The following is a 12,604-nucleotide window of genomic DNA, read 5'->3' as shown; positions in this document are numbered from 1 at the left end:
ATCACGGAATGTCCTCTTGTATTCTCATCGAATTAGAGCTGCGAAAGCTGTAATGCATTATTCCTTTTCCTTTCTTCCCCTCTTGATGAAATCTTCATTTATTCGAGCACAAGTTCTACAAATTACTTCTCATTTATTACCATAAGCTGCTCTACAAGCAGCCAACGTTAATGGCTTTTAAGAAGTTCTCAAACTTTCGCTGAAAAGCTTTCCATTTCTTCCCAAGTTAGTAATGGTGATTTGTTCTGATCGAATCCCTTTTAAAATCAGCGGAGTGCAGCAGACGCGTAAACATCACTACTCTCTAAATAATAATAGACCATCGTTATGAACTAGATATGTTCACAATTTACCAACTCAAGGCACATCAATGCTTTTTTATTATTACAAACACGGTTAATCTGAACAAAAAGACATTCAAGAATTTCGGATAGGTGGACAATAATAGGACAATGAACCTGTGCTCGAGGAGTATTAAATTGAAACAGACGCCGTCCTCTTTATACTTTCCAGGGAACTATAATCAGCATCTGTCAATGAAAACGCTATTTAACTCGCGTGGTTCGACTCTAAGACCTCACCAATACGTAACGATACAGCCATACACATTCGTGTAGTTTTGTTTCCCAGGTCTATAAATATGAATGCCATTCCGTGAGGTAATAGGCTCTAAAAGTGCAAAACAATAATATAACCCTTCAGCGCACATAATTACAAAAAGTATCTTTCTTGGTACCGAATGTACGCGCGAGAAATTAGTAATAACGTATTATCCATGATAGATACTGTAAGTTGTTGAAAGAATCCTCAAACAGAAAAAATGCTGTAAATAGTTTCGGGCCCTGGACAATCTTCAAGTGGTCAAATTACATTTTAAATGACTATTGGGAATGTTTACAACAACTACGGAAAGATACGTGTGCATTAAAATATGATTGCAGCTATTATGGATGGCCAAATATCAGATTCTTTTTCCACTCTGTAGTGGAATAAGCACTTCCACGGAATTCACAAACGGATTTTAATAGTCCATGAAATTTCATGGCAGATTAGATTTTGATTTAGAGTCAAATTTTCAGTGTTGAAAAGCTCAATGTATTTATTTGGATCGTTGTTCAAAGGTAGTTCAGGATAAAAAATCGGTAGAGGGTTGGCAGTAAAAGGCAAGAACTAGATTAGAACCAGTGTTGGAAAGAGTTTCCATCTGGTTGGAAGTTTAAAAGTCTATGCAGAAAAATTACTTCATTGTGTTTCAGAATCAGAATTTGTATGTGCAAGGAAACGCAAACCAGATTCTGTAAACAGTTGTTTTAAGTTTTAAATTGTTAAAATAGTTCACTTAATACTTCTCACACATTTTTTTGTTAAACTCGTTTTTCTAGACACCAGTAAACTGCCTGTAATCAGCTGTTGTATTACTTCTTTCCCTCAGCATAAATATCGACTTCATTTTCTGTTGCATCGTCCAGAAACACAGTTCAAAAGAAACGTAATTTCACAAATCAATCACACTTTAAATATGAAAGCTTCTTTAACATTTCTTCATTGTCTTTGTCTATTGTGGTTCCTTAGTCTCTAAACCGATTACTTTCTTTGCATTCAGCATCATTCCCTGCAACGAAATAGAAAGTATTTCCAGTTTCTGTCAAACGCGTTTCGCTTCCTTTATTTATAAAGTAATGAAAGTGACATGTAATATAAATATTTACTTCCGTATATACTTAGATATTTGGTTCTGTATTTTAAACGACTTTCTGTTTCGGAGGTCTCGACATTAGCTTCATTTTGTCAAGTTGAGAAAATTGGACTGAGGTCACTCGAATTTTTAAAACTCTTTAGTTCGACTTCTGCATTCTTGCAACTCGTTCTCCAGAACTGGGACACGGTAGTAATTTTATATAGTCTAATATGTGATACATCGAAGATCAGAGTGAACATTTCAGAGGACTACAGCTCATATTAACTAACACGTTTTCAAGCGCCTTTCTTTCTTATAGATTGCTGCCAATTATCACAGTCGTCCCAAATTAGGTGGTGATAGAACAACAGCCTTCAGTTGCGGTTTGTTCCTCATATTTGTAGATACTTGTGTGCCGGCCAGTGTGGCCGAGCGGTTCTACGCGCTTCAGTCTGGAACCGCGCGACCGCTACGGTCGCAGGTTCGAATCCTGCCTCGGGCATGGATGTGTGTGCTGTCCTTAGGATAGTTAGGTTTAAGTAGTTCTAAGTTCTAGGGGACTGATGACCTCAGATGTTAAGTCCCATAGTGCTCAGAGCCATTTTTGATACTTGTGTAGAGGAAGGTGCTGCCAAGAAAATGGTGTGGACTGATACGTCGAGTGTGTGATTTTGGCATAGGGGTAGCGCCTTTGGGTAGTAATCAGAACGCCCGCGTTCGATCTCAGTCAGTGCTCAAATTTTGAATAAAAGTCAATTAGCAATAGCAGCCAAAGGGTTCCGCTATAAGGAGTCACTGTGGTTCTTCCAACGGCCTTGTCAAAGACGGTGAGGTAGTGGACAGGCTTTCAGGCCAACTTCTTGCCCTTGGGGTGGGAAACTGTAGCTAAAAGACAGAGAAATAAGCAATTACCAACGGTGTAAGGATGCAGAAGGCAATGGAAACCACAATGCTGAAGACAAGTAATTTGTATCGATAGGATATGTGGCCTGCATCGGAAAAGTGTCGTGATGATCTCTCTATGGTCTCTCCATCCAGAATAATTCCCCTTTCGGATCTCCGAAAGGAGATTTTCAACGAGGAGGTGGCTATAAAAAAAAAAGATTGAGTATTTAAAGAGAGGGCAGCGTTCTACAAGTCGGACCGCAGAATGGCACATTTTCGAACATGGTAGGGTAGCTAGAAAATGTGAAAAGGGAAATGTAAATGCTCAATTTAGAGACAGCGGGGGTCAATGAAATGAAACAGAAAGAAGATAAGGATAAACGGCCAGACGAATAGAGAAAAATATCAACAATAACGGAAAATGGAATAACGAGAGTAGGATTCGTTAAGAATAGGAAGGTATGGCTGAGAGTGAGTTACCGTGAACTGTTCAGTGACAGGCTTGCGCTCGTAAGAATCGATACCAAACTACGGCCAACAACAAAAGTTTATCTATACGCATCGAAGTCACAAGCAGAGGAAGAAGAAGTGAAGACAGAATACGATGATATTGAACGGATAATTCAGTTTGTAGAGTGATATGAAAATCTAATAATCATCATGGGGACTCGAACGCGGTACTTGGGGAAGAAGTAAAAGAAAGAGTTGGTAGGAGGAGTAACAGAGGAGAAAGATGGAGTTCGGCCACAAATTTCAGCTAGTAATATCGTAAACACTGTTCAAGAATCACAAGAGGAGAATGGAAAATACTGGGGGCACGGGAAGATCCTAGCTTAACTACATCACAGCCAGACTGAGATCCTAGAATCAGGTATTGGACTGTAAGAATGAATGCCAGAGTAGACAGTTCTAGGTCAGCAGAATCAATGTGGATTGGATGGATTAAATAAAAGGTTGCGAACGCTAGGTGTTTTCTTCGATTTAACGAAGGCTTTAGACTGCGTTGACCACAGAATATTACTGCAGAAGTTGAACCATGATGGAGTAACCGGAGTAGCTTATAGTTAGTTCGCCTCTTACTATAAGAACAGAAAGCAGAAGGCAATTCTCCGCAATATTGAGAGTTGTAGTGATGTTCAGTCCCAATGGGGCAACGTTAAGTGGGGCGTTCCCCAAGGTTCAGTGCTGGGGCCACTGCTGTTTCTTATTTATATAAATGATACGCCTTCTAGTATTACAGGTGATTCAAAAATATTTCTGTTTGCTGATGACACCATCTTAGTAGTGAAGGTTCTTGTGTGTAATATTGAAACAGTATCAAATAATGTAGTTAATGAAATAAGTTCATGGCTTGTGGAAAATAATTTAATGCTAAATCACAGTAAGACTCAGTTTTTACAGTTTCTAACTCACAATTCAACAAGAACCGATATTTTGATCAGACAGAATGGGCATATTATAAGCGAGATGGAACAGTTCAAGTCCCTAGACATTAGGATAGATACTAAGCTGTTGTGGAAAGCCCATGCATGATCTTGTTCAGAAACTAAAAGTTGCTTTATTTACCATTAGAACAGTATCTGAAATAAGTGACAGTTCAACACGAAAAGTAGTCTACTTCGCATATTTTCGTATGCTTATGTCCTATGGTATTATTTTTTGGGGTAATTCTTCCGATTCAGAAAGGGTATTTTTGGCTCTAAAACGGGCTGTTCGAGCTATATGTGGTGTAAGTTCACGAACCTCTTGTCGACTCCTATTCAATAGTCTGGGAATTCTGACATTGCCCTCACAGTATATATTTTCTTTAATGTCGTTTCTTGTTAGCAATATTAGCTTATTCCCAAGAATACTAATCTGCATGTGGGATGCACTTCCTTGACTCTTGTGCTGAAAGGAGTACAGTATTCTGCTGCATCCATTTTCAATAAGCTACCACAAGAACTCAAAAATCTTAGCAGTAGCCCAAACTCTTTGAAGTCTAAACTGAAGAGTTTCCTCATGGCTCACTCCTTCTATTCTGTCGAGGAGCTCCTGGAAGTGCTGAAAAATTAAGCAAATTCCAGTGGTACATTGTTGATTTTTCTTTATTTAAACTTACGACTTGTCGCCTGGATATGTTTCTTATATTGCATTTTATCTGTTTCTACTATCGTTTTATAATTTCATGTATTGACTCGTTCCATTACCATGGAGACTTCTCCTTAATTTGGTCCCACGGAACAATAAATAAATAAGTAAAAAAATAAAAAAAGAAGTTTGATAGCAAAGTACTATGGAATGATGCTCTCTGTGGCTATGGATGTTGTGATAATTAGTGTCACAGTAAGCAGTGCAAATGAAAACGATTGTCACTGAAGCTGGATGGACAACCACAGGTAGAAAGCAGAGGAGTTTTAGTGGGTCAGTATTTAGTATGTCCGTCTCCATAGCTGAATGGTCACAGTGTATGACTGTCAAGCGGAGGTCCTGTGTTCAGTTCACGGCAATGACAGGAGATTTTCCGTGGTGTTAACACTGGAACGGGGTGCTTTCAGCTTCGTAATTCTGACTGAGTAGCTAGTTGATGAAGTAACGACTCCAAGGTCTGAGAAGCTGACCACTGCTGGAAGAGCGTTGCACTGCCCCACATCCTCCAGATGGCACTGGAATGACGCCACTGTCCGAAGATGTCACGGTGGCTAGTAGCCAGTGAATGGTCTATCAGGGCCGGAACGAGGATATTGTACATGTAGTAACCACACCCCACTGCAGGAACGCCTTGGGTTGCGGATCGGAGACGCCAGGCGGGGAAGACGCCGGCGGTGGAGCGCGCACCACCGGGTAAACACAAGGACGAGTCGGACGACAGACCAACGACAACCGACAACAACCAACCATGACCGACTATGACAGACACAACAAGGAAGAGATAAGGAACAGAGGCTTGTAGAAACCACAACACCAAACACCAACAGTAAATTCACTCGGAACCAGAGCCAGGCAAAAGTCAACGACGAGTAACGACAAGAACGCAGTACCGCCGAGATAGAAACTCAGTTCAGAGCGAGTACCAGACTCACTGGACTAAGTATTTTTTTATTTATTGTGATTTCATTCCCCTGCCCCATATGGGCAGGGGAGGGCTGTCGGCGGCACAATCCGCCGCTCTTCAGCCGAGTGACATGACAACTAAAACAAGAATACATAAGGAGATAAAAAAGGGGAACATAAAACAGAGTAAGGGGAGAAAATGGAGGTAAAAATACACTGACATGTAGACATTCATGGGGGACAGTTAAAAAAGTCACCAGAAAGTTAAAAAACACAGTTGGCGATTCTTAAAACACAGAGAAGACACTGAATGCGCATGCACAGGTTAAAATTTGGCCACAGTATTAAAAACACTCTGAAACAACACACTTAAAACCCACTTGGAGCACACACAACGAAGAATAAAACTACCAGGTGGGACCTGCCGAGGGAAAGGTCAGAGAGGATGGAAAAGGAGGGGAGAGCATGGGGCAGCTGGGCAAGCGGCGGGATAGGAGGGGCAACAGTGGGTTCACGAAGAGGCAGGAGACACGTGGGGTGGGAGTGGAAAAGGGAAGACAGGGCAGGAGGGAGCACAGAGAAACTGAAAGGAGGCACAAGAGACGGATGGGGAGTAGGAGGGGAAAGCCGCTCAGAAGGAGGGAGGGGGAGGAGAGGGTGCCCTGAGGAGGAGGCAGGAAGAGGGGGTTAGAGTTGGTAGGAAGGGTAGATGTCAGGGCGAATCTCATCATCCGGGAGGGGTAGACAGTGGAAGTTGTGTTGGGATAGGAGGTGGATGGTGTGGAGATGGAGAGAGGGAGGGACACAACGGTAAAGGTGCGGCAACTGGTTGGGGATGGAGAGGAAGGGAGACACCAGGGGGTGAGGGGGATCAAGGCGGCGGACAATATATAGTGTGTTCCAGGAAAAGGAGAAGGTGGGGGAAGGGGATGAGGTCGTAGAGGATGCGTGTGGGGGATGGAAGGCGGATGTGGAAGGCGAGACGGAGTGCATGGCGTTCGAGGATTTGGAGGGCTTTATAGAACCAGGGAGGGGCGGAAATCCAAGCAACGCTGGCATAACAAAGGATGCGGCGGACCATGGATTTGTAGGTGTGAAGGATGGTGGAAGGATGCAGACCCCACGTCTGGTCGGACAGGAGTTTCAGGAGGTGGAGGCGGTTGTGAGCTTTGTTTTGGATGGTAAGGAGATGGGGAGTCCAGGTGAGGTGGTGGTCGCATGTGAGGCCAAGGTATTTGAGGGTAGGAGTGAGGTGGATAGGACGGCCATAAATGGTGAGGTAGAATTCATGGAGGCGGAAGGAGCGGGTGGTGCAGCCTATGATGATCGCCTGGGTCTTGGAGGGATTAACACGCAGGAACCACTGGTTGCACCAAGCGGTGAATTGGTCAAGGTGGGTTTGGAGGGTACGTTGGGACCGTTGAAGGGTAGGATAAAGGGCTAGGAAGGCGGTGTCATCAGCGAACTGGAGAAGATGAACAGGAGGGGGAGGTTTGAGCATATCAGCAGTGAACAGGAGATAGAGGAGAGGGGAAAGAACAGAACCTTGGGGTACGCCAGCAGAGGGGTAGAAAGTACGGGAGTTGGAATTGTGGAAAATCATATAGGAGGGACGATGGGAGAGGAAGGAAGCAACAACACAGACGAAGTTCATGGGGAGAGCATAGGTCTGGAGCTTGAAGAGGAGCCTGGGATGCCAGACACGGTCATAGGCATTCTGGAGATCAAGGGAAACAAAGATAGCGGAGCGAAGGGAGTTAAGTTGGAGGGAAAGAAGATTGGTAAGGTTAAGGAGCTGGTTGTCGGCAGAGAAGGAAGGCCGGAAGCCACATTGGGTAAGAGGAAGGAGGCAGTGCTGGTTAAGGTGGCGGTGAATACGGCAAGAGAGGATGGCCTCAAAGACCTTACTGAACGTGGAGGTGAGGCAGATTGGACGATAGGAATAGGTAGCAGAGGGGAGTTTGTTAGGTTGAGGGAACAGCAGGACACGGGAAGTCTTCCACAGGTAAGGGTAAAATCTAGTGGAGAGGAGGACATTGTACAGGGTAGCAAGGACAGACAGGAAGGATGGAGGGGATTCCTTGAGGTAACGATAGGTGACGCCATCATGACCACGGGCGGTGTTGCATTCGGAGCGGAGGCCGAGTGTGATGTCTTGTGTGGTGATGGGAGTGTTGATGTCTGAGGGAGGTAACCGATCCAAGTACTGGAAGCTAGGGGCGAGCAGTGGGACAGAGGTGTCAGTGCAGTCAAGGATGGTGGGAAAGAGGGAGTAATCAAAATGGGGATCGTCAGGAATGGAGAAGACCTCGGATAGGTGGGAAGCAAAATCGTTAGCCTTACTGCGGTTGTCAGGAAAGGGTCGATCGTCATGGAGGATGCGGTAATGCGGGGTGGGATGGCTACCAGTAAGGCGGTGGAAGGCTGACCAGTACTTGGAGGAGTTGACAGGTAGGGTGGAGTTGAGGCGTGTGCATGTCTGGCGCCAGTCCTGGCGTTTCTTTGCTGTAATGAGGTTCTGGATATGTCGCTGTAATTACCGGTGGCGGGTGAGAGTATCCCAGTCACGAGTGCGGAGGAAGAAGCGGTAGAGCCTGCGGGATTCACGCAGAAGAAGGACGACCTGTGGAGGAAGCGTAGGGTGGTGAGGGTGGATGAGTTTGGTAGGGACATGAGTCTCCACAACGTCAGTGATGGTCTTCTGAAGGAAGGAAGAGCCATGGGTGATGTCATCAGGGTGGTGAAAGGTGAGGGGGTGGCTTTCGACCTGTAAGGCAATGGATTCCCAGTAGGCATCCCAATTGGCACGGTGGTAGTCACGGACAGACTTTGGAGTGGCAGCTGGGCGGGTGGCTGCAGCAGCGGGACAGGTAGAGGAGATGGTGAGATGGACAGGGAGATGGTCACTACCGACAGGATCGAGGACATCAATGGCAATGCGACCAAGGAGGTTGGGAGAAGCGAGGATAACACCGGGGGTGGTGTTACTTTCAGGACGGGTGTGCTGTGGGAGAGGAACAAGGTCACCATGGAGGGTGGCAAGGAACTGATGCCACTGCCGAAGGGTGGAAGGGTCACAGCTGTGGGTGTCGAGGTTAGCAGCGATCACATAGGTGGAGAAGGTATGGTCAACATGGGAAATGAACTCAAAGGGGAGAGGAGCTGCAAGGCGGATATAGATAGTGGCACAGGTGACGGTGAGGGAGGGAAAAAAATAGGCTGAGGAGAAGGTGTTTGGTCAGGTCATTGAGGAGGGGTTGTGGCCGGACAGGGAGATGCCTGAGGTGGCCTATAGCGACCCCACCTCGGGCTAGGGGAAGGGGATTGTCAGTGCGGTGAATGAGATAAGGGGAGATGCGGACAACATGGTGGGGTTGGAGGAAGGTTTCATTAAGGATGAAGGAGTCAACCTGGTGCTGGGAGAGGGTATGCATGAAGATGTATTTGTTTGCAGGGAGGGAGCAAATGTTGAGGTAGAGGAGACGATACTGTTGACGCCCCATGAGGTTGGGGGTGGGAAGGGTGCGGGAAGGGGAGAGAGGGGGGTGAAGGTAAAGTGGGCCTGGTTGTGGGGGTATGTGGCGTAGGTGTTTAAGTGGAAAACTGAGCGGGCGGCAAGGGAAATCTGCTGTAGTGTGTGGGGGTGCTGGAAGGGGTGGATGTTCTGCAGGACGATGGTGAGGAAACTGGACTAAGGCAGAGCGGGTCCCTATATACGAAACCGGAGGGAGCGGCTATTGGCCGCTGTCTGCTCGTGGCGTAGCGGTGGCGCCCTCGCTGCGCGGAATAGCCGCCGCGGACGCGGAGCCCTCTATGAGCTGACCACGTCCATTCGTTCTGGCGCGTGTTCGACTTCCGCGACGTGAGGTACTACAGTACAATTTCGTAGAATTATGCTCCATACGCCTGTTTGTCGTTGTCTGAGCAGCTAACAACTTCTTTAAGGTGTTGCGTTTATTGATCTGGGTATGTTATCCAATTTCTTACTCAGTACTAGGTGTTCTTATATGTAAAATTTTCCCTGGAATACTAGAATACATCGGTAGAAGTTGTCGATTGTTATAACCATATCTTGTCCCATATTCTATAACCGACGGTCATGTTTTACTAAATGCTGTGAGAAGATGGAGTGGCTGTCCACGTATATATTTTTTGTACCGCATTTTGAAATTTGTATGCGTTATCCTGAACAGTATTTAACTGCAGTATTCAACATCTAACTCATGTATATTTGTCCCTTCGTATTTTTCTGCTTCTGTGTCCTGTTTGGCTCCCCAGATGAGCTGTAGCTGCATCGCTAAAGGATAGTCTTGACTTCTGGTAATCTCATGGACGCTTTCTTGATCTCCAATGGACAATGGATACTTTGCCATACATCTGTATGTGACTTGCTGAGAAATTCCATAGTTGTAGATGCAGACGGTGATTAAGAAGACTTTATAGGAGTAGTCAAAGGAATTCAAAGACACTGCGAGTATTTTTACCTGTCATATTGGTTCGTTCATTATAGTTGAAGATCAATTGAAACTCTTTGCAATTTGATGAAGACAGTGGAAGTTAGTACCATCATTCAATGAAAAAGCTGGAGTCGGTTGTAATGTATCTTCGTTCTCTAAGCACAGGGTGAACCAGAACTCCACCGACAAACTTTTAGAGGTAGAAGTAAGAATCAGAACAAGGAAAAAAATGTCTACTACAGAAGGACTCTAAAATGCGTACCCTGAGAGCTATGAACACTTACTCATCTTCGCTACTCTGGAACACATCTCTTCCACTCATAAACTCTATGTTTTCCAAATTAGTATGGACCAAAACAAGCAAAAAGTGTCCAGTAAATATAGATTCTAAATTGCAGACCTTAAGATCTGTGAGAATTTGTTCATCTTCACCATTATAAAGCACATTTCTTCTAATGAACAAGTGATCTTAGCTCTTAAGCTATGAATCTTAGAGTCAATGGTTGCTGAATCGTATTTTTCTTGGTTTGGTCCATACTATCTCCTCCTGAAATATGAAAAGCAAAGAGCTTGCAGTAGAAGAGATGTGTATCACAGTATGGAAGATGAACAAGTGCTCATAGCTCTTACGATAACTAATTTAGAGTCCACGTTTACTAGATTTTTTTCTTGTTTTGGTTCACACTGCGGCCTGTGATAGTTTGTCAGTGATGGTCTGGTTCACCCCATTTAGTCTCCACGGTGCGGTGTTCAACCTCCAGGTGTAGACGACAACTTAGAGTTGATGAAATATGTGCATGCGACGCAGATGTGTTTTGCTTATTGAGTTTCACTATTTACATTCATCTTGAATTGCACTGTCCTAACTCCTTCACTTTCTAAATAAAAATTTAATATTTGTTTACACGCACGGATCCTCAGTAACTATATCTTTGGTTCTGAAGTTTAAACGAAAATTTGTATGAATCATTATTTTCAGTCTCGGAAATACTACAGGGGAAGCAATATGAAGTAATGAAAGACTTCTTCTTCGTACAAACGTACGAAAATAGTTTACATCTCGTGCTGCTTGTCAGAAATGTTGTTATTCGATCAGTGATTATGGGACACCTCCTTCAAGAACCTGACTGCGCAACTGGAACGTTTCTTTAAAAAAAATTCAATTACCATTTTCTTCAGATGGAGAGCACATTGTTAAGTATATAATTTAATTTACCTCTCGGGAGGGGGGAGGGGGTTGTGGCGTGTAGACATTGGTCGTACAATAACAAATAAATAAATGAAAAGTTACATTGGATATTCATTTTACGTGCTGCACAGAAGGTTCATAATAGGACGACGTGTTAATCATCTATTCACCCTTAGGAAGCGGTATGTCAGTCATGTTCTGCCACATATTCGTATGTTAAGCTATCCTGCAACGTACTGTTTACTGAGGCGTACGTATATACGCACTGAAATATATTAGTACTACCTACGGTTCAATGATGACGCCTTATACCATGTAAATCAATTTATGTTAACAGACACAAGCCGTATGAAGATATTTTCCGATGACAGATGTCACTAATAATATAAATATTTTTTAAAGCGACTGATCGCTGTTCTTAGTCATCAATAATAAATTCTGGTAACTGTGATCTTCCAAAAACTATAAAATTCAATCTAAGTTTTATGCAGTTAAGTATATTTCTAAATATACAGAGCAGTTAAGTATATTTCTAAAAAAGGCCCATTAGCAGGACATGATAAATTCAAATTTTGTGTAAATAAAAGTATTTTTTAGATAAAGATCAAGAAACAGGGGTCAATTAACTATGTTACGTATTCTGGTAATGTTCAAAATGGCTCTGAGCACTATGGGACTCAACTGCTGAGGTCATTAGTCCCCTAGAACTTAGAACTAGTTAAACCTAACTAACCTAAGGACATTACAAACATCCACGCCCGAGGCAGGATTCGAACCTGCGACCGTAGCGGTCTTGCGGTTCCAGACTGCAGCACCTTTAACCGCACGACCACTTCGGCCGGCTCTGGTAATGTGGTGACAACTTTTTTAAAGTTCGACGACGTTCTAGATGTAGGATATAATCTAGCACATAACGGTATTAAAAAAAAAGAATTTGCGTCCTGTACGATAGTTAAACAACACGAAAAGGTCTTAGCGACAATTTGTGAAGGAGATGTCACCCTTCCCCCTCCTCCCCCCCCCCCAAAAAAAAGAAAAACAATGCACAGCACTGTGCACGATTATTTCGAAGTACCGCAGCGAAAGTTTAGAAAATAAACACTAATTTTAAAAAGATCACTAATAGATTTATTTCGCAATATTCAAATTAAGTTTCGTACACATTTTAGCACAATGCAAGAACTAAAATTGACAAAAATCTTCCTATTTTACAGTTTCTTTTTTCCTCATTCTTTTTCATCCGTCGCTTCAGGACATACGAACCTCATGGTACCATTCTAGGAGGAAAGCCGATGGAAAAAGGCAGCTGATAATGAAGATCTAATCTCAGTTTATTGTGAGAGCGACTTAATGTTTGTTCGT

The 12,604-nt window shown here is 43.8% G+C and overlaps 1 protein-coding gene across 1 annotated transcript in view; it reads left to right on the top strand.

The window, feature by feature from the left end:
• LOC126188456 (uncharacterized) overlaps positions 1–12,604 on the top strand; it is a 128,059-nt gene that overhangs the window by 17,573 nt on the left and 97,882 nt on the right. The window lies entirely within an intron of this gene.

The sequence above is a fragment of the Schistocerca cancellata genome, chromosome 5, assembly GCF_023864275.1.
Source record: "Schistocerca cancellata isolate TAMUIC-IGC-003103 chromosome 5, iqSchCanc2.1, whole genome shotgun sequence".
Taxonomy (NCBI): domain Eukaryota; kingdom Metazoa; phylum Arthropoda; class Insecta; order Orthoptera; family Acrididae; genus Schistocerca; species Schistocerca cancellata.
Note: the sequence above shows the minus strand (reverse complement) of the source record. Positions and strands in the feature narration are given on the sequence as shown.